Source organism: Pleurodeles waltl, chromosome 2_2 (genome assembly GCF_031143425.1).
Source record: "Pleurodeles waltl isolate 20211129_DDA chromosome 2_2, aPleWal1.hap1.20221129, whole genome shotgun sequence".
Taxonomy (NCBI): domain Eukaryota; kingdom Metazoa; phylum Chordata; class Amphibia; order Caudata; family Salamandridae; genus Pleurodeles; species Pleurodeles waltl.
In genome coordinates, this window is record NC_090439.1 from 256,965,004 (window position 1) to 256,987,647 (window position 22,644).

The 22,644-nt window shown below is 43.3% G+C and overlaps 1 protein-coding gene across 1 annotated transcript in view; it reads left to right on the forward strand.

Moving 5' to 3' along the window:
- Nucleotides 1-22,644, forward strand: part of ADCY2 (adenylate cyclase 2) — a 4,811,883-nt gene that overhangs the window by 3,155,568 nt on the left and 1,633,671 nt on the right. The window lies entirely within an intron of this gene.

The window sequence follows — 22,644 nt, forward strand, 5'->3', positions numbered from 1 at the left end:
CTATGGGAATGTTCTGTTCTTGAGCTCTCCTGCCTATGTATTAAAGAGATTGCAGGTAGTTCAAAATGCAGCAGCCCACCTTCTTATGAACATCCCCAGACATATATCTGTCAAACCAGGCTTAGAAGTCCTCCACTGGCTTCCTATCTAGCAAAGGATCAATTTTCAAGCTATGTGTATCATGCACCGAGCTCTTCATGTCAAGGGTCTGGCTTTTCTTAGATGAATTATGACACCCTACACTCCTCTGAGATCTCTTCGATCCTCATCTGCTGCTTTAAATAATGTTTGTCCTGTTAGGAAAGCAAGATGGGGAGGTATATCCTTCAAGTTTAGAGCAGCTAATATATGGAACTCCCGGCACTACGACAGGACAACTCAGAACTTTCCATCAGTGGAAAACTGAAGACCCTTTCTTTTCTCAGCATAGTTACGTTATTGGTTCTCCCGTCTTTCTTTTAGCACTGGCATGCCCCTGGGTAGCCATGCGCTCTATAAATCCACTAAACTAAACTAAACATACACATACTGACTCACACACTCAACTCGCAGCACAACATGACAGGTACAGGCCCCCTGGCAATGTCCTCACATGGACACAGTTGACAGGTGTGATTGTACCATCATTGTGGTGCCAGCATTCATTTGCCAGTGAACACTGGCACCATAGTGACAGTTGTGTATGTGTGCAAGATGTGTTGCGTACCAGTGTGTCCCCACCCGTGTCTAACCCACTTGTGTCCCTGACATATGCATATCACAGTAGCTTAAAAAAATTATGTGACATGTATATATCTGCAATGTTCCTGTGCACATGTGCAGTCACCCCCAACATACACAGCCACTTAGGGTCCCTACCTTTGTGTCCAATGACGGGGGTTGTGTTTCCTCCATGGTCCTGTGGCAGCAGCGACAGACAGTCCTGTGCAGTCTTGTTCAGTCAAGAATGAGAGTGGAATGAGGAAAAAGGGTGGGGTTTCACCCGTTTCCCACCCTCCCAATCCACAAAGTCAGACTTGGAGGTCGAACTGCCACTTTTTCCTTGGCGGAAAGGCAGATCAATTTCTGCTCAGTGGTAAGAGACCTGGAGTCCTGCCGTCAGCCGACGATGGATTGGGTTTCTTGGTGGAGTCTGCGGGACTGAGGCAGGCTTTTCATCTTTTGGACTGCCAACATCTAAATCTGGCAGGCAGACCCCAAGGCTGCGGACAGGTTTTCAGTTGGAAATCCGATGGCAGGAAAGTTACCGCCAACATCTGAATCAGGCCTTGGCATTCTTTGTGTCACTGGAGCATTTTTATTTAGCAGGAACTATATTTCAGAGCTTTGCTGAGCTTATTTGTTCTTCAAGAGCCCTTGATGTTTCCATGGTAGCTCCATTGGTGTTCCGATTTGTCTTTGATGTTGCCATCTCTCAAAGACATTGGTGTTGCATTCTACCAAGAGCTGGAAACATTTTTTTCTTTCGTAGAGGTTCAAAGGAAAGGGCAGCCTCTTCTGGTAGTCATGTTGCCCTCCAAGGTGATTTATACTAGGGAAAAAAGGACAAAGGGAATTAAAAACGAATGATTCATCAGCAGGTAGGCCATAACTGAGAATGTGAAAACTGGTCACAGAGAAGACTGGAGTCATGAAGAATAGGGTGGAATTCAGAAATAAGAAGTAACAGTAGAAGAAAGGGGAAGATAGAGGCATTGAGTCAGAAGTTCTAAATGTTGAAAAAACTGAGGTATACATCTTGAAGCAATTGGGTAACAAATACACCAGCAGAAATTGAAACTGGAAGATTTAAGATCCAGGTATAAATGTCAGCAGCAACTTAAATTCTACCAAGGGAAATGATTGACTGTGAGGTGTAAACGTGCATGGGAAAATACAAGCATACAAGTGGAAAAGGTGCAGTTCCCAACTCAATAGGGATCCACTGTGTTAACCAAGATGCTATGTCTCTTGTTTCCAACATTAATCACTGGTGTACAGACCAAAGGAACCAGGCAAGTGGGTAGCTAAGCATGAGGCCACGTTGAGGGGGAAGGGTCAGTAGAGAGTGTCAAAGACCTGATTAGTGAGGACAGGAGGAGCTGAGGCTGGTGGGAATGACAGTGATCTAGCGCTCACCATAGAATCTCAGAAGGGCCAAGATAGGTCAACATGTCTGTTATTGCTACAATCAGAAAACTATTGTAACACATTTTTGCGGGTCCTTTTACACTTTTTTGTGAGTAGAGCAGAAGAGAAGCATGAACTCTTACAATAGTCATGGATAAAACACTCCCAGTTTTATTGAGGCCTTCTTGCCAAACGCTAAGGCCCATATTTATACATTTTGACACAAACCAGCGCCGGCGCTGGTTTGCGTAAAAAAATTACCACCGGCTAACGCCATTCCAATGCGCCAGGCCTTATTATGGATTGAGGGTAGCCGGCAATGCGGGCTGGTTAGAGTAAAAAAAAATGACTTTAACTAGGCAGTGCAGGCACAGGGAAGAATGGGGGTTGTGCGTCAAAAAAATGGTACAAGTCAGGTTAGAGTAAAAAATCATGGCTCTAACCGGACTTGCACAATTTTTTGACGCACAACCTCCATTGAAAAGACTCTCGTCTTAGCAAAGACAGGAGTCATGCTCCCCTGCCCAATGGCCATGCCCAGGGGACTTGTGTCCCCTCGGCATGGCCATTGGGCACAGTAGCATGTAGGGGGCCCAAGTTAGGCCCCCCAAGCCACTTAAAATAAATAAATAATACTTACCTCAACTTACCTGGGATGTGTCTCCCATCCATGGGTGTCCTCTAGGGGCAGGTGGGCTTAGCAGGGGGTGTCCCTGGGGGCAGGGAAGGGCACCTGTGGACTGCTTCCATGGTCAGAGACCATGGAAATGAGCCCACAGGTCCCTTAATGCCTGCTCTGACCCAGGGTTAAAAAACAGCGCACATCAGGCTGTGCACCATTTTTTAAAGCGCACTGTGTTTAAGTTACTTTTTGGATGGGAACACCTACCTTGCATGTCATTAACGCAAGGTGGTTTCCTGCATCCAGAAAATGACGCACACTGCTAAATATTGACATTCGTGGGTTCGGGCGTCAAAGTATAAATATGGTGTTAGGTTTGCGCCGAATTTGCGTAAAAAATGTTGATGCAAACTTGGCGCAAACAGAGTATAAATATGCCCCTAAGTGACAACAGAAAGAATTCCTAGCAACACAGCCTTTGTCCACAACCTGTGAAACCTTGGCATGTGATATAGCATTTCAGCACCCCAGGCTGTGCTACTTGAACCCACTACAGTGTAACCCCTTGTGCCATAGGTTACAGAAAAGAGAGTAGCCTCCATCCACACCCTTTGCATCTTTCCCATTGCCCAGATCCCATCAGACACAGTCTTCAAAAAACAGGAATAGAGGGACTGGTCAGTGCCCAAGTCTTGCACTCACCCCACTCCCACCAGAATTGGCTGTGCATGGATATCGACCGCTGGCAATCTACACACAACAGGGGCAGGTAGCAGAGATCTTTCCATAAAAAGTCAAAGTATAGAAACAAAATACCAGCCAGGAAAAGTTCTATGTATGTGGGTTTTTTCCCCAAACTTTTTGCATTTCCTAAACTGTTCACAGTCATCATATATACGGTTTTGCATTCTTAATTTATTACAATCCCTTGGTGGCTGCACCATATTGGCAAGTATGCATGCATTGAATGTATTCTGATCCGCAATTTGCAAATTTGAAATGCACAATTTCCATAAAGTTTATAAATATACAATAAATCAATATAACCACTGGTTGCTTTCCAGGATTTGCACTTGTCTAATTAAGCAGGACCCGTGCAGTACAACACGAAAAAAAGATATACTTCAGACCGGCAACTGGTGCTGCGATGTGAGCTTGGAACTCCACACGCAACCCATTCCACAAACATGGGCTGCACTTCAGGCATTTAATCTCGTTTGATTTATTTCAGCAAGAGGCACTTTAACCAAGGCAATTAGGGCCACCGCGCATTCTGACTCACAGGGCCTTACTGAAGGGGCCACAGATAAAAGGCACAGAATCCCCAGGCACTGATACATTCCTAGGTAATTACTCTAATCATCCCTCCTAATAATGCGTCCTCTGTTGAAGAGCTAAAATACATGAATAAGAAGTATAGGATCCAAGTGAATTTTTTTAACAATTTAAAAGTGAAAACATCAGTGCTACTCTTTAACCCCAATACAGCAGCTGTTGTTTTTGGTGAAGTTGTCAGCAGGAGTTGCAAACAACTACTTCACGCAGCTAATTTTCAGATACATTTATGTCCCCAAAGGAATAGCACAATGTGGGTAGAATAACCTACCTTCAAAACAATTAATTTTATTCACACCGAGGAAGGTCCCTCACATGAAAAACATCCCAAATGTTGCTATTTCTGAATCAACAACTAAGAAATTAGACCCAAAGCTTGCAGCATTGGTCGTTGCCTTTTTATGTTAATGATACCACGGCATATGAAATATGAAAGTGAAGGTGGCACCAATAGAACATTTTGTTTTGGTTGCACTTAAAATAAAAGATGGATGTGCTCATTTAGCGTTTTTTGTGGTGCGTCTACCTTTACCACAAGGGTGGAGTCAGGTCTATCCAAATAAAAGATGAGGGGTATGGTGTTCAGTGCTTGTCTACAAAGTGGCTGCCTCCCCACAAGAGTAAGAAGCGAGAATCCGTCCCTGACTCCCTCCTATGGTATGACATCCTTTTGGTACCATTGCAGCACTATTTCAGAATATTGTAAATATATATTGCTCAATTAACCTGCCCAGCCTTACATCACATCAGTACATCAGTGATTGCAGTTCCAGCACTCCCGTGCAGTAAGGGGCAGTTCCAATGATGCCCAATACAAAGAATATTTACTGGTCAACTATTGAGATGTTTCCACAAGAATGTGTTCTTCTGGCAGGGAGGCAACCTTGTCCAGAAAATGTTAGACTGAGACACTTTCATTATACAAAAAGGTATTTATTTTTCATTAAATGAGATATGACAAGAAAAACAATGTGTAGTTATGTTAACCACTTTAATGCAATGGACTAACCGTTTACATAGATAATATTACTGTTGAATGGCTCGTTCACCAGTGTAGGCAACAGAAGGGTTTCTTTTAGCAAAAGAAATATAGAACACTCTTACCTGCCGCCACATTTTTTCTTTTTTTGTCACTGTGACGCACAATATGCTGATGTCACTTGGGCAAAAGTAAAAGCAGTCGGTGCCATTGGGTGCCAAACTCTTTCACTTTCATCTGTGATTGGAGGAACTCTGTCCCGAGCACCAATCAGTGTATTTCCTCGAAAGTGGATAGTGTCTATTGACTAATGTCTAGCAGTCTTGTGCTGATCCCTGCTTGGGATTGCAACAGGACCAAAATTTCCCTGCAGGAATTTGCATACTAGACAACAGGGAAGGGGACGCATGCCCCTTACCTTCGTATTGGCCCCTCCGACAAAAGGGAACAGTCTTTCTGCTCCTTGGGGGGTTGGCAAAAACTAACTAGAAACCAATGAACAAAAAAGAAGCAGGGCAGTCCACCCTGGCATCTGCCCTCACCTCAAAAACAGTTCACATCAGGGAAATGGTCCAAAACAAGCCACAGGGAAAAGAAACAAAAAAAGAGTGGGAGCAGCACACTCTGGTAACAGGTAAAGTCCCCACCCAAACAGCTTTAACAGACATTTTGCCCCTTGAAGGGACAGAAAGACAACTGAACACCAAAGAAACGTGTTCTAAAAATAAATGCCTCAGTGTTCTTTCTGCCCTCAGTGGGAGGCAAATTGGGGAGTGCATTATTCCCAGTGAACCCATCTTGGGTGGGGGGTAAGCCCACCACACCCAAGGATGATTATTAAAAAAAAAATAAGTAACAGGATGGAAAACAGCCCACATCCACCCATACTATCACCCCTAAATCACCAAAAGTTCCCCCTCCCCCTCCGGGGGGGGGGGGGGTGGGGGGGGGTGACTGGACCATCCGCAACGCCATGGCTAGGGAGAGAAAATTAGGGTTCTTTTCAGTGTGGTTTTGACATATGGACCAGCAGAGAGGGACTAAATCGCAATTTCCACTCGTTTGCCATGGGTAATGATCACACTAGTCCAGCTCTGCATCAGTCAGCAACCAAAGACCCCTATGAAACCTGAACTCTTGTAGGTGGCTAGTTTTCAGAAAAATCTAAGTTTAGTAAGTTTGTCAGGGTGGCAGCCCGGACCCAGACTGTAAGAAAGTACCATCTTGCCTGGCATGTTACCCCCATTTTCACTGTATGTATTTATGTTTTAGCCCCTGTGTCACTTGGATCCTGCTAGGCAGGACCCCAGTGCTCATAGTATGTGCCCTGTATGTGTTCCCTGTGTGGTGCCTAACTGTATCACTGAGGCTCTGCTAACCAGAACCTCAGTGTTTATGCTCTCTCTGCTTTCTAAATTTGTCACTGCAGGCTAGTGACTAAATTTACCAATTCTCATTGGCACACTGGTACACCCATATAATTCCCTTGTATATGGTACTTAGGTACCCAGGGTATTGGGGTTCCAGGAAATCCCTATGAGCTGCAGCATTTCTTTTGCCACCCATAGGGAGCTCAGACAATTCTTACTCAGGCCTGCCACTGCAGCCTGAGTGAAAAAACATCCACGTTATTTCACAGCCATTTTGCACTGCACATAAGTAACTTATACGTCACCTATATGTCTAACCTTCACCTGGTGAAGTTTGGGTGCCAAGTTACTTAGTGTGTGGGCACCATGGCACTAGCCAAGGTGCCCCCACATCGTTCAGGGCAAATTCCCCGGACTTTGTGAGTGCGGGGACAACATTACATGCGTGCACTAAACATAGGCATAGCGTCACAATGGTAACCCCGAACATGGCCATGTAACATGTCTAAGATCATGGAATTGTCACCCCAATACCATTCTGGTATTGGGGAGACAATTCCATGATCCCCCGGGTCTCTAGCACAGAACCCGGGTACTGCCAAACTGCCTTTCCGGGGTTTCCACTGCAGCTGCTGCCAACCCCTCAGACAGGAGTCTGCCCTCCAGGGGTCCAGGCAGCACTGGCCCAGGAAGGCAGAACAAAGGATTGCCTCTGAGAGAGGGTGTTACACCCTCTCCCTTTGGAAATAGGTGTGAAGGGCTGGGGAGGAGTAGCCTCCCCCAGCCTCTGGAAATGCTTTGATGGGCACAGATGGTGCCCATCTCTGCATAAGCCAGTCTACACCGGTTCAGGGATCCCCCAGCCCTGCTCTGGTGTGAAACTGGACAAAGGAAAGGGGAGTGACCCAGAGCTCCTCCAGTGTGTCCCAGACCTCTGCCATCTTGGAAACAGAGGTGTTGGGGGCACACTGGACTGCTCTGAGTGGCCAGTGCCAGCAGGTGACGTCAGAGACCCCCTCTGATAGGCTCTTACCTCTCTTGGTAGCCAATCCTCCTTTTTTGGTAGCCAAACCTCCTTTTCTGGCTATTTAGGGTCTCTCATCTGGGGAATTCTTCAGATAACAAATTCAAGAGCTCACCAGAGTTCCTCTGCACTTCCCTCTTTGACTTCTGCCAAGGATCGACTGCTGACTGCTCCAGGACTCCTGCAAAACCGCAACAAAGTAGCAAGACGACTACCAGCAACATTGTAGCGCCTCATCCTGCCAGCTTTCTCGACTGTTTCCTGGTGGTGCATGCTCTGGGGGTCACCTGCCTTCACCCTGCCCTGGAAGCCAAGAAGAAATCTCCCGTGGGTCGACGGAATCTTCCCCCTGCTAACGCAGGCACAAAAAGACTGCATCACCGGTCCTCTGGGTCCCCTCTCATCCTGACGAGCATGGTCCCTGGAACACAGGAACTCTATCCAACTGACTCCCACAGTCCAATGGACCTTCAGTCCAAGTTTGGTGGAGGTAAGTCCTTGCCTCCCCATGCTAGACTGCAAACCTGTGTACTGCGTGATTTGCAGCTGCTCCGGCTCCTGTGCACTCTTCCAGGATTTCCTTTGTGCACAGCTTAGCCTGTGTCCCCAGCACTCCATCCTGCAGTGCTCAACCCTCTGACTTGGCCTCCGGCGTCGTGGGACCCTCCTTTGTGACTCTGAGCCAGCTCCAGTTCACAAATCTTCTAAGTGCCTGTTTGGGTACTTCTGCGGGTGCTGCCTGCTTCTGTGGGGGCTCTCTGAGTTGCTGAGTGCCCCCTCTGTGTCCTCCTCCAAGGGGCAACATCCTGATCCTTCCTGGACTCCAGCAGCACCCAAAAACCTCCACCGCGGCCCTTGCAGCTAGCAAGGCTTGTTTGCGGTATTTCTGCGTGGGAACACTTTGACAACCTTCAGAACGTCGTGGGACATTTTCGATCCAAAGGAAAAGTTCCTAGCTCTCTTCATTGTTGCAGAATCCTAAGCTTCTTCCTTGCACCTTTATCCGGGGTTTCCTGGCTCCTGCCCCCCCTGGACACTATTGCGACTCTTGGACTTGGTCCTCTTGCCTTGCAGGTCCTCAGGTCCAGGAATCCGTCTTCAGTGCTTTGCTGGTGTTTGTGGTTCTTGCAGAATCCCCCTATCACGACTATTGTGTCCTTTTGGGGTAGTAGGTGCACTTTACTCCTACATTTCAGGGTCTTGGGGTGGGGTATCTTGGACACCCTGACTGTTTTCTTACAGCCCCAGCGACCCTTTACAAGCTTCCATAGGTCTGGGGTCCATTTGTGATTCGTATTCCACTTTTGGAGTATATGGTTTGTGTTGCCCCTAGACCTATGTTCACCTATTGCATCCTTTTGTAATTCTACACTGTTTGCATTACTTTTCTTACTCTTACTTACCTGTTTTGGGTTTGTGTACATATAACTTGTGTATATTACTTACCTTCTAAATGAGGGTACTCACTGAGGTACTTGTGGCATATTATCATAAAAATAAAGTACCTTTATTGTTAGTAACTCTGTGTATTGTGTTTTCTTATGATATTGTGCTACATGATATAAGTGGTATAGTAGGAGCTTTGCATGTCTCCTAGTTCAGCCTAAGCTTTGCCATAGCTACCTTCTATCAGCCTAAGCTGCTAGAAACACCTCTATTATACTAATAAGGGATAATTGGACCTGGCACAGGATGTAAGTACCAGAAGGTACCCACTGTAAACCAGGCCAGCCTCCTACATGGACCAAATATCACAGCTACCCACATCACCAAATTCAGTCAACTTTCTTGGTGAAAATTTGATGGCTTCATTGTTTGTTTTGGGGCCCATCTTGTTGTGGGTTTTTAGGCCCAGCCACACAATGGGATGCTGTTTTTATTGGGCAAAGTGTGGAAATAGAGGGTTGTAGGAATTTTGTAATTTGGCGTAGATTGTGGAACTTTCTTCCACATAAATGTGAAGAAAAGCATGACTTTAGACAAATTTTAAGGTTTGCTGGCATCCATGCAAGGCACATTACCAGACTCTTCTGGGTGTCTAGTTTTCAGGATGTCTTTGTTATTAGGCTTCCTTTGGAGGTGGCAGATCCATTGACTAATATTGCAGCTACCCATAATACTAAAATGTGTCAATTTACCTGGTGAAATTTGAAGTCTCCATTTTGCGTTTTATGGTCTGTCATGTCTCGTGTTATTTCCAGACACACAAGTAGAGTACTGTTTTTATAGCAGAAATAAAACTGAATTTGTGGACAGTTGTAATTTTGTGGAACCTTGCATATTCTTGAACTTTCCCTCCCAGAAATATATGGAAAACTAGGGATTTTAGATTGAGGCTTGTACTGTAAGTAAACGTTGTGGGACCAAAGCAAGTGATACCACCCTGCACCCTTTTTGGTGTCTCATTTTTAGAACGGTCTAGGTGTAGTCGGCTTCCCTTGGTGGTAACTGGGGCCAGGACCCAAATCACAGCTACCCACATCGCTAAAATGGGTCAATTTCCGCAACAAAAATTTGATGTCTCAATGTTGCTTCTGGGTCTTTTTACTAAGCGGGTGATAGTCCAACCCTACAAATGGTATACTGTTTCTGTCAGGATAACTATGGGAATGTTGGAGATTTTGCAACCTTCCCTCACCAACATTTGAGGAAAATGTGTGATTTTAGCCAGAATGTGAGGTTTGCAGGGTAAGAAAACTTTATGGAATCTACACAAGTAACACCAGTCTGGAATCTCCTTGGTGTTTAATTTTCTGAAATGCCTTAGTTTAGTAGGTTTCCCTTGGTGAAGCCCTGATGCTGTCCCAAAATCCACTACTACCACATTGCAAAATAAATCAATTTGCCATGCAACAAACATTTGCCATATTTTGGCTATTTTCTCAATTGCCAACAGAAGAATCCACAAACTAGTCCTTATTGCTATACTCAGTGACATTCTCTGTGACTTTTAAATGGTCTGAGGTGGCATGGTGTGCAAAACAGTGATGGGCTGGGTTGCAGCCCTGAGTAATTACCAGTGGCTGAGATTAATTGAAGCATTCCAGCCAATCCTATTTGTGTACTTCATTTGGTATATATTTAGTATTTAAAGGCAACCTTGATAACAGCACTGATTTTTCCAATAACATGGCTGTATCTGTAAAAGAAGGACCACTTTAAAGGGGACAATTCTTTTGGAAATTCTGCTATTGCCTTTGAAGGACTCCCAAATGTAGGCTCAAAAAGGCGACCCTTAATGTAGGAGTCTATTTTCAATTATAATGTATCTCATCTATTTTCAAACGCAATGTATTTAGCAATGTATCTGACATCACCAGGTTGATGGCATTCCTGGACTAGATGGTTGGGAATAGCTGACACTTGCACCTGAATAGGGCTGTGCCTGTCCCCACAAAAAGAGCTGCATAATCCCTGTAGAGTGTCTGGAGCCAGGGAATGAAGAACAGGGACCTTGTGCCCTCCAAAGCCTTCTCTTTAAAATCTACCCCAATGGACCCCAAAACCACCAAATCAGAACTCTGCTGGAAACAAGGAAATTCTGCTGGGAGGAAGTTCTGCTGTGCCGTAGTAGGGACAGCCACTTTGCTACCTGCATTGCTTTGTTGGCCTTCTTCCTGCTGATTGCTCTGCTGTAGGAGGGACTGACACTTTGCTATTTGCTCTGTTGCGTTGGCCTGCTGCCTGCTGCTTCTTGCCTGGGATTGAGAAAGACTGGACCTGCTTTCTACATCCATCTACATCCAATCAAGTTCTCCAAAGGTGTGATGGCTTGCCTCCTGTTCTAGAAGTCTCAGAGCCATCAAAGATTTCCCTCAACTCTGTGTAGCTGCTGGACTCTGTCATTATGACTCCAGTCCTGACAAGATATACCAATCCAGTCTTGGGCCTTGAAGGAGAGGGGAATTCTGAAATTGTTTTTTTTCAAAACAAATTACGCATCAACGATGTTGCGCCAATTGAATCCAACAGAGTGCCCTTCGACCCTGACTCAGTGCTGATTCAATGACCACATGGGTCCCATCAGTGAGGCTCAATGACGACAGCACCACTCTGAAGACCTCGCTGCATGGCTTGACAACGACACAGGGCCTGAATGCAAGGCTCGATGATGATGCATGTACCTGACTGTGTGTATCAGAACTAATGCATCAAGCCTTCAATGCAGATGCTTGCTCCAGCCAAGGAGGTACTTTTTCTCCGGACCCAGTGTGGGCCCTGTAATCAGCCTGCCCTCCATCGTGGTTGGCCTGAACTTTGGATTTACCCCAATCTACTATGACATCAAGTAACCTTCTAGCTCTTTTGACTTCTAAGCACTACATTGCAGTTTATTCTTCAACAATCCACATCTTGAGTTCTACTTGTTGGATTTTTGTTGTTTTGGTCCTGTTTTGATCATAAAAATGTTCTCTGTTTTTCCAAACTGGTGTGGCATGTTTTCACTGTGTTACTGAAATGTAAGTGTGGCACTGCTTTAAATATTGTCTCTTAATATAAGCCTGACTGCTCTGTGCCTAGCTACCAGACAGTGAGCACTGGTTAATTTGAGGTGTAAATCTGACTTCCCCTGATTAGGATTGTGGTCCTTATTTGGACAGGTTGCATACCTTTGCCAAGTAGAGACCCAATATCTAACACAGTATATACAAAATCAGGTTTATTATAAACACACATTGTTAGCCCTTCATCAAATACAAAGGTACTGTTTCTGAATGTATCTCCATTGGAGACTTGGAGCTTCAATCTGTCACCTCCACTATTGTTTCCAACATGGGACTGACCTCCATTATGGAAATTCACCTTGTTCTTCCTTAAGCACACTGCAAAATTCTGAGGTCAGACACAGCTCACGTAATAGTGATCAATTAGATATTTCTTATAATGTACAGGTGCTCTTTAAAGTTATGGCTTATTACAATTTGCAAAAATTACAGTTAAGTTTTAAACTTAACAAGTTTTCAAGTAGAATGATTGATCCACAAAGATGTTGTGTTTACGTTCAATCACTCTATAAACCACATTTTTAAAGTAGTGTTAGACTTGGCATCCTTGGCATGGTCTCACCTAACTTTTTGCCTCTGCTTCCCAGGTCGTTGTTGTGTGCTGGACTCTGTTTCTGCTGTCTTTGATACTCTCAGCAGTTTACCACTGCTAATCAGTGCTAAAGTGCAAGTGCTCCTGTGTAAAATGTATGTGTAATTGGCTTATCAATGATTGGCTAGGATTTACTAGTAAGTCCTTAGTACAGTGCACTAGAGGTACACAGCCTGTTAATCAAATGCTAGCGGGCCTGCAGCACTGGTTGTGCCATCCACATTAGTAGCCCTGTAAACCTGTCTCAGACCTACTACTGAAATGTCTGTGTGTGCAGACTTGCACTGCCAATTCAACCTGGCAAGTGTACCCATTTGCCAGGCCCAAAGCTTCTGTTTCTATGCATGTAAGCCACCCCTAAGGTAGGCCCTAGGTAGCCCTAAGGGCAGGGTGCAGTGTATGTTAAAGGTAGGACATGTACTGATGTGTTCTACATTTCCTGACAGTGAAATACTACCAAATTTGGTTTTCACTGTTGCTAGACCCATGTCTCTCATACTGGCATGGACAAGGCAGGATCTTGCAAACAAGAGAGACTTCCCTTTGAAGTTTACCAACTTCAAAGGCAGAAAGGGGTATAAGTATTGGACCCAAATCCCCTGAAAATTAGATCACTTCTGGATTCAAGCGATACCTCTGCCAAGGAGAAGAGCTGAAGTGCTGAGGAGAAGAGCTTCCCCTCTCTGTGACTGTGCTTTGTTGGGCTATCCTGCAGGTGCTGCTTCTGCCTGTGAAAGGGGACAAAGGCTCAACATTGTTGTGCACTTCTGCTTGAGAAGAAACTCCAAGAGCTTGAACTGGGCTTTCCTCCTGTTCTAAAGTCTCAGGGCCATCACAGACTTCTTTGCCAGCACCCGGACTCTCTGCTGAGGCTCCTGCCCTGCCAAGTAGTGCCTTATCCAGTTCCTGGGCCCTTGAAAGGTAAAGTTGGCAGAACAAGAGCTGAAAATCCACACGTGGAACGCTGTGCGGGGAAAAGTTTGACACACCATCTGCAATGCAGCTGATAAACGATGGGGTGCCGGCTTTCCAGCTGAAACTGATGCTCCATCTGCATCACAGCTAGAGATACGACGTGCAAGACCCGCTTGCAGCTGCTGATAACAACGCAACTGCTGATAACAATGCAAGCACCATGCAGCACGGTTTTCTAGTACAGTTTGACCAGGTTTTCCATGCATCATCCCTGAGCATCAAAGTCATCCCGACTGCGCAGATCCGAGGTCCCCCATCCAGAAATCAATGCATTGCTCTCTTGCGAGGGAGAAAAACGGCATGACTGGAGAAGAACTGATGCATGGCCTCCCTTGCAAGGAAGGAACTGATGCATCTCTTATGTTTCCAATGCACGCTCGCAGGTGCAGCTTTATTTTTGATGCAAACCAGGTACTTTGTGCAAAATCATAGTTTCCATTATTTTCTATAGAGTAAGACTCTTGGTCTTTTGAAAATTCATATTTTAACTTTTTATCTTGGATTTTAGTCATTTTGGCCTTGTTTGATTTAGATCAATATTACCTATTGTTCTAAACTAGTGGGGTGTCCATTTCATTTTGTAGTGTTTTCACTGTATTACTGTGTATTTTGGTAGAAATACTTTACACATTGCTTCCGAGTTAAGCCTGCCTGCTCGTGCCAAGCTACCAAGGGAGTGAGTGGGTTTAGTCAGGTGTGTTTCTCCTTTACCCTGAGTAGAGTGAGGGTCCTGGCTTGGACAGGGGGTAACCTGACTGCCAACGAAAGACCCCATTTCTAACAAGTAGAAATTTCTTCTCATCGTCTTTTTTAATACATAACTTACATATGAATAATAGTAATACCTGTGGCAATTAGTTCAGTTGCCCAATCCAAGATCTTTCAAACTTTGTTCCCTTCACACCAAAAGCCCCTTCTCATTCTGGAGCCCTAAAGGGATGGACATCTCATTTTTTTAAGTACATTGGCCCTCTAGAGTGTGAGGACAAAATCTATTTCATTAGTAGTTTTTCAGATCTTGAGCATGGCTTTTGTTGTTTAACGTAGCATACGCGAAGGGGTTTGTCAATGCTATCATATGCCCACCAGCTAAATAGGTTCTATTAATAAGTCTCCAATAGTAACAACCTGGTAAACATTTCTCACAACACCGCTTCAATCTCCAATATGAGCTGCAGAGTCCCACAGGAATCCACTTTGACACCATTAGTATTTAACCTATATCTCAAAGCACTCTGTGAAACATTAAAAAAGACTAGATACAGCATACGTCAGTATGACTACGACACACAGTCTTACCTTAAAAATATTTGGGCCAGATTCACAATGGCAAATTTACACTTGTAGATTTACCTATGTATACATTTCCAACTGCACTTGGGTGTAAATCTACACTGTTTGCTATTCACCATTTCAGTGTAGATTCACTGTGTAAAGAGAAAATTTCATGTGCTAGTTCATTTATAATACCAATGCACCCAATAACACATTGAGGCCCATATTTATACTTTTTGACGCAAAACTGCGCCAACGCAGTTTTGCATCAAAAAAATTAGCGCCGGCTAACGCCATTCTGAAGCGCCATGCGGGCGCCGTATTTATTGAATGACGTTAGCCGGCGTTAGCCGGCGGCGCTGTCTGGTGTGCGTTAAAAAAAACAACGTACACCAGGCAGCGCCGGCGTAGGGGGAAAATGGCGTATGGGCGTCCACAAATGGTGCAAGTCAGGCTGAGGCAAAAAAATCGCCACAACCCGATTTGCGCAATTTTTTACGACGCCCATCCCCCATTGAAATGACTCCTGTCTTAGCAAAGACAGGAGTCATGCCCCCTTGCCCAATGGCCATGCCCAGGAGACTTCTGTCCCCTGGGCATGGTCATTGGGCATAGTGGCATGTAGGGGGCCTCAAATCAGGCCCCCCTATGCCACAAAAAAAAAACTACCTGGACTTACCTTAATGTCCATGGGGTGGGTCCCTCCAGTCTTGGGTGTCCTCCTGGGGTGGGCAAGGGTGGCAGGGGGTGTCCCTGGGGGCAGGGGAGGGCACCTCTAGGCTCATTCTGAGCCCACAGGTCCCTTAACACCTGCCCTGACCCAGGCGCTAAAATCCGGCGCTAATGCAGGTTTTTTAGACCCGCCCACTCCCGGGCGTCATTTTTGCCCGGGAGTATAAATCCGACGCAATAGCATCGGAGTCATTTTTTAAGACGGGAACGCCTACCTTGCATATCATTAACGCAAGGAAGGTGTTCACGCAAAAAAATGACGCTAACTCCATGAACTTTTGCGCTAGACGCGTCTAACGGCAAAGTATAAATATGGAGTTAGTTTTGCGTCGAATTTGCGTAGAAAAAAACAACGCAAATTCGGCGCAAACGGAGTATAAATATGCCCCTGAATGTTCTTTTCTTATTCCTCTGTAAACGTTCTTTTTTCCACACCCAACTGGAGCATTCTGCAACAAGATTTAAGATTGTAAAGTTACTAGTAGTAACTTCTTACATGTGGGTGGAGATCTTTGTCCCCATGGTGGAGATCGAAAGTATTGTGAAAAAAAAAACATTTTTTATACGAAAAAGCAATACAATTTTTATATAAAATATGAACGCAAAAGAATGTAAAATATTAATTATAAATTATTAGGAAAATGTTATAGCACAGTAACTCATTAAACTATGTGTGAAAGGATTAATTAAATAAAATATATTTATTGATTTAGAAATACTATTAGTTAAAAAATAATTCAACATAAATTTCCCACATAGAGTAGCATTTATACTGTTAAGTAATATTTATTACATTTAGTTAAAAGTTATGCGTACAATTGAAATTATATTTTTAACAAAAGTTGAAATTGTAACTTAGTGTATTTTAATTTTTAAAAATGAGTTTAGTGCTACATTTGAAAATAACATAATTATGTAATAACCATATATTTCTTATTAAACAACAAATTAATCTATTTTAAAAGTTGAAGTATTTTTATTTACTTACCTTTATTTCCTCTGGGTTTTTTTAAATTCCCTGCACCCATTATTTGTAATGAGACTGTGCTGCAGCATCTGTGAGTACACAACTTCACTGGCTACCCACCCATGGCAGAATTCAGTTTAAAGTTTGCTCTTTGACCCACAAGTTGGTTTGAGCACAATTTGATTGGACTGGTATTCATATCCATATTTCTCCAGACCTGACCTGGAGAAATGTTGATATGAATACCCTTCTGATCAGATTGTTACTTAAACCGTTTACCCCTGATGTCCAATTGTCTTACTGCCTCTGCTGTATATAATGAGAGGGCCAGCCTATGTGTTCAGGTGAACTAGACTAGTGGTTAGTGGAATGCTACTGAATCCTAGAAGACTAGGCCCACTTGAGGCAAAGTGGTTGAATCAGCATTGTAGGAAGGCATCAACACTGGTACACAAGGTCCTTAAGGAGCTCCCTAGGGACTTATGTAAAATACAAGGATGCAGAGCGGAGTATAAGGCTGTAGTATGGGACAGGATTAAGGAACTGCAAAATTAATCCTGGGGAGGGCATGGAAGTTTAAGGACACTAGGGCTTTCTGGATGGAGACAAATAAGATCAGATCTGTGTGTGCCAAGTCCAAATCTGTTATTACTATCAACAGTCCTGAAGCCTGGGTAGACCATTTTAAAGAAGTTTATAGGGTGAGGGACTTGGACCATTATTAAGTGGAGGAGGTGGTCTTCCCATTAGCCCCTCTAATTTCCGTATGGATAAAATTTGGAGGCAATAAACAAGAGTCCATACAATAAAGCTCTGGGCCCCTACAGTGTCCCTATGGACCTGTATAATTCATCACCAGATCCGTATGCCACCCTCTTATGTAATTGTTTTAATGCTGTCTGTAAAGTAGGTCTCCCAATGACATGGCACACTGCCATAATTGGGCCACATTTTAAGAAAGGAAACATGCAATCTCCTTAGTGTTATCGGCTAATATCCTTCAACGCCGTGGTCAGGTTGAAATGATGTGAGATCTTATTTGGCCTAGGGTTGGAGGACAACCTGGTGCAGTACTTGAGAGTTTTACATTATGACATGTCAGCATCAGTGAGATTTTTTAATTTATCTAGAACCCCTTGTGGTCTTAATGTCTTATTCCAAGCATTTACATCCTTTATGGGGACACTGGTCCTGGTTACAAATCATATACTTTTATTGTGGTTTGCAAGCCTAGACACTAAAAGATGTGGGGTATCTTTTTACAAGGTCACCCTGTGCCTACACCCAGGATTTTTCATATTTGGAGTAGTTACGAATGCTAGGAGTAATTGGGGATCATGTATCATCAAGGTGAAACGGAAATTCTTAAACTCGGTGGGATACTTTTTTTAAATCTGGCTAAATGTATTGGGAAAAAAACCTATAGCCCCCTCTTCCTGGAGGTCTGCAAGAGTAAGTGTTTCCCAGTGCTTACATTTGGCTCAGGAATCTGGGGATACTCAACCCCAAGCCACTCAAAGTAGGGCAAAATCGGGTGCAATGGTGACATTTGGGTGTTCTGCCTGCCTGCTTTCCCTACATCATAAACCAGGAGCTGGGCTGGAGTTTGCTGATGATACCCTCAAGCTGGCTACTCTGCTTTGTGGTATTCTCTCTGGGCTAATCCACATGCTTAATTGAATATGGATATTAGTAATGGCTGCCTCGCATGTGAGGCATGGAAATTCCTTAGTTCAACTACATTAAAGATAAATTGTGAAAGCTGGGTAGGCTGACCCTTTTTACCAAGTCTCCACTATCTCAAAAATGGATATGGCTTGGGTAAAATCCACATTTAAGGAAAGGTCGAGAGCCCAGAGGAAGGAAATTCAACAATCGGTTTGTCAAAGAGTAAGCGGAAATTCATACTTCTCCATCCCTGGAACCATACTTGGAATGGATTGATGGCTCCTGGGATAGGCAATTGCTCACTAGGTTTAGACTAGGATTGGTGATTTGGCACCTCGGTTTCCTACTTACCTAGTTTGAGCCCTCAAAATTATTGGTTTGTCCCTGTGATGAACCCTCCCCATGAAGTCTGTTGCATTATACTTTCTTTTGTAAATTTTATGTTGATCTTCATTAAAAATTTCTAATACAGATTATAAGAAAGCAGGGAATTAGACCCTCTGGCTAGCCTTGGTTTATTTGCAACAACTCAGCCCCCCATCCAATTGTGTTAAGATTTGTTCTATCCTAAAATGTGCAATTAGCAGAAGGAAATCCCTGATATTTCAACTGGAAGGTCTTATTTTACTGTGAAAGCCACACACATTCTATTAAAACAGCTTTGTGACTGTGGTACTATTCTTTGCACTTCATATGTAACAGCCTGCTACGTAAAATGATAGTAAGTGTGTATTTTATTGTCTTAAGGTAGGTCAATGAATTTATGGAAATCTTGGGCGAATGCTTGCCACTGGTTTTTATCAAACTTGTATAGTAACTTCTCTTCTTTAATTTTAATGTGATGGACTTTTGTGCGTTTATGTGTGCTTTCATCGTCACATTTGCAAACCGAAATAAAGTGAATAAAGTAAAATAAGACCCACAAGTTTCTGCATCTTGACTTAAGATCCTTGGAGATTAGAGGTGCTTTTGGATGGACTCTCTTCTCTTCAAGTTGCCTAATTCGGACACTTCCCTGGCTCTAAACCAGTACCTCTTATGGGCCAATCCAAACTACTGGAACTCACTAAGACCCTAGCCCAATACTCAGTTGGACATCCTGATTTCAGATCAATAATTACTTTCAAAATGTTTTTGCTATGAAAAGGGTTTGAAAAGTATATATTCGCATTGTATAATCATGAATCTGACTTTAACACTGAATCTTAGCAGGTATTTTTCTGTCGCTAAAGGAGGCCCCGTTTCCAACCGTCAAGTATCTTTTATCCTACTGAGTATATATGTAATACATTTTTTTTGCTTAGCTATTTAATCTTATAAATTACCATCAGTTTTATTTACCTCATTCATTTTTTCTCATGAATATGGTCCTAGCATTCATTCTATTTTTGCTTTAAAAGCTCATTGTGTGCTGTCACATGCATGTGACATTTCCCTTAAGAAAAACTTTTTGTGTCCTAATGATGCTTTGTATCCAAAATGTGCAGCATTTTCAGCTACACGATCTTCACAGCTTGTGCGAGATCTAATCAATAAAAAGGTGATTCCATCGTTTTTCAGAAGAAATTGGATAGAGCTTAAAGCTGGTTTCTTTGACCGCAGAGAAACCTATCTCTGAGCACATCTTCAAAAAACTGAACATTTATGTGGGTGTTAAGGTAGTTTTGTCACAGCTGTCTTTATTTTGCCTTTCTTCTTATTCTTTAGTGTAGAATTGTTTAATGCATCATCTTTGTAAGCCTGACGCATTTTTTATGAGCTCTAGCACCCAGTTCTCAATGCCCATAGTTGGAATGATTTTATTGCTCCCATGGCCTTCAGTGAATCCAGTGATGGAACTGCCATGATGCATGTCTCACTCCTCCTCTCTTTAGCTCAGATGGAGATGCCAAGAGGCAGTCTAAATCACTTTTATTTTCACTTCACCCACTCTTTCTATTTTCACTTTACCAATACTCTTAGATTACTCTTACTCTTTCTCATAACAACCATGATCCACAAAGGAAAAAAGGTGAATGATTGGTTCAACTCTTGGATAGTGATGCTAGACCCTTGAACATTATATTTTTTATTAGGTCCCATCAGTGGAACATGGGGCCTCATTTACAAGAAACTCATGATGCACCAGCTTGCTTGCGCTGCCCTGCACCTCACTAACTACACCATGGTAATGTTGTATTTACAATACAGTTCACCATGGTGCTTGTTGACACAGCTACTTCTGATCTTCTGACGCAGTTGTGGAGCTTTGCTGGACTAGGGTCTAAAGTTTGGACGCCAGTCCAACAAAGCTCAGGGAGACCCATTTAAAACAGCACAGCATCACTTTAATGCCTTCCCTGAGCAGGCGTTAAAAAGGACACAAGAATGACACAGTGAAATCTTGTAGATTTCACTGCGCCATTCTAAGGGCCTCCTTGTGGAGGAATGCCTCCCTTGCATACATTATACTTGGCACAGGTATAATGTGGCGCAAGGGTTTACAAACTGTCCGAATGGTCCCAATGTTCCAGTTTGTGAATACAATGGGGGGTGGGGGATTGTTCTGCGCTGCAGTAACGTAAAAAGAAATGACGCCATGGCAGCAGATGGGGCTTGTAAATGAGCCTCATAGTTACGTACAGATTACATACCTGCTATGACTTCTCCCTTTGCTCTGAAATGCTTCTTCAGCCCAAATTTGCTACAGGGTGGGAATCTACAGAAATGACACTGTATTTGAATGTTACATTTTAGAAGAACCTTTTATCCTTACAGTTTGTGCTTTCTGCTGCTGCCTATGTTTCAATCACTCCTTCTCTCCTTTCCAAACATTGCAGATAAATTAGAATATAGTCCACCTTCTCCGGCTTCTTTGAATTCAGATGTAATCGCACCTTCATTTTCTTTACTTTGCTAGTGCTGTTTGAATGGTATAGTGGTACTTGAAGTGGTGATTAAAATAATTCATTTTGTTCTGGTAAGGTTTTTTTTGTTGTATAACAGGATGTTTCTTTGAGTACGAGAGACCATGTCCACCACTGTCAGAACAAAGCATGGAACATGCTTCTAGTTGCAGCAGATGAGTAGCTTTAAGATAACTTAGAACATCGGCTTGTGGAATATTATCCTAGGAGGAGCTCTGGTGATTGCAGGATTCAATTGAATCCAGCTGACCTCCGGGAAGCACACTGTGAGGCTGTCTCCCAATAAACTTAAATCAACTAATTTTGGATCTTTCTGCATTTGTTAAAATTATCTTCTGGGCCAGCCAAACAGGGCAGTTTTTTACAGTTCAATTGAAATCCACCTAAGTTATCAGATTTTGACAGCTCAGTTTAAAATCAACTGAGGGGTCAGTTGGTTCTTAGATATGCCCAAGTGTACTATACTGTGAGCTCATACACTTTATGTGATAGGGTTAACTTTGCCAATACCCCACTCACTCTTCCCCAATCACCAGTTGATTAGGCTTTGCTAGGTCCTGAGGAATTGTCCTGATTGATAACAACACCTGAGGCAAAAACATGTGGACCTTTGCATACTTTACCTTATGACCTGCAGGGGATCATTATTTCCTCATTCAGACACCCACTGCTTTTAATCATAACAAGAGAGTCCATTAAAACTCACTAGGGTATCTCATAGGTATTTTTAATTCACATCACACCAATCTACACCCAGAGCACCTCCATTGGCACCCCATGCTCAAAAGGCCTCCTACAAAGAGCCCCCTCTAGGAGCCCTTTGGGCATGGCAGCATCGTCCGAATGAGAAACTGCCGGATGATAAAGCATAACACCCACATGGGTGTATGAGGGATCTTTCTTCAGAGCAATCAGAACCTCTGGTCTGCTTGCTCAGTTCTTACTCCACCCTTTTTTGTCCTCCCCTTCTAAGGAACAGCAAACGCTTTGTACAAGTAGTCTCTCATGATGCTTGTATGCTGACCTAAAATTGTTTCCAGTGCTCCTGGTGTTGAACATCATTTTATTTATGAAAGATTTCTTGGGTTGTGTATTCATTTTATTACTGTTTGTGTGCTGCATAAATACTTTACACATTACCTCTAAGTTAAGCCTGACTCCTTTGTGTCAAGCTACCAGCTGGTAAGCTCTGGTTAATTTAGTGACTTTTATATTCATCCTGACAAGGACTGTGGTTGCTTCCTAAGTAGGTTTTCCATCCCCCTCAACCATTAACCCAATTGCTTACATAGTGGAATTTCAATATGCTCACAATCACACGTACAACATAGATCATCACTAACAGTGGTCAACATGGCATTCAGGGGAACTAAATTATAACAAAAATTTACACAAAGAGACTTCGAGATAAATAGATATGCATTTTATTTGTCTTCTTCTTCCCCAAATAGTTTGATATAAAACATTTGACTATGGCACACTTTTTGGAAATATTCAGAGCACCCACTTTTCTTGAACATCCTGAAATTCCAGACTTTGAATGGGAAGAGAAGATTGACATCTTTCATAACAACATAGAAGCAAT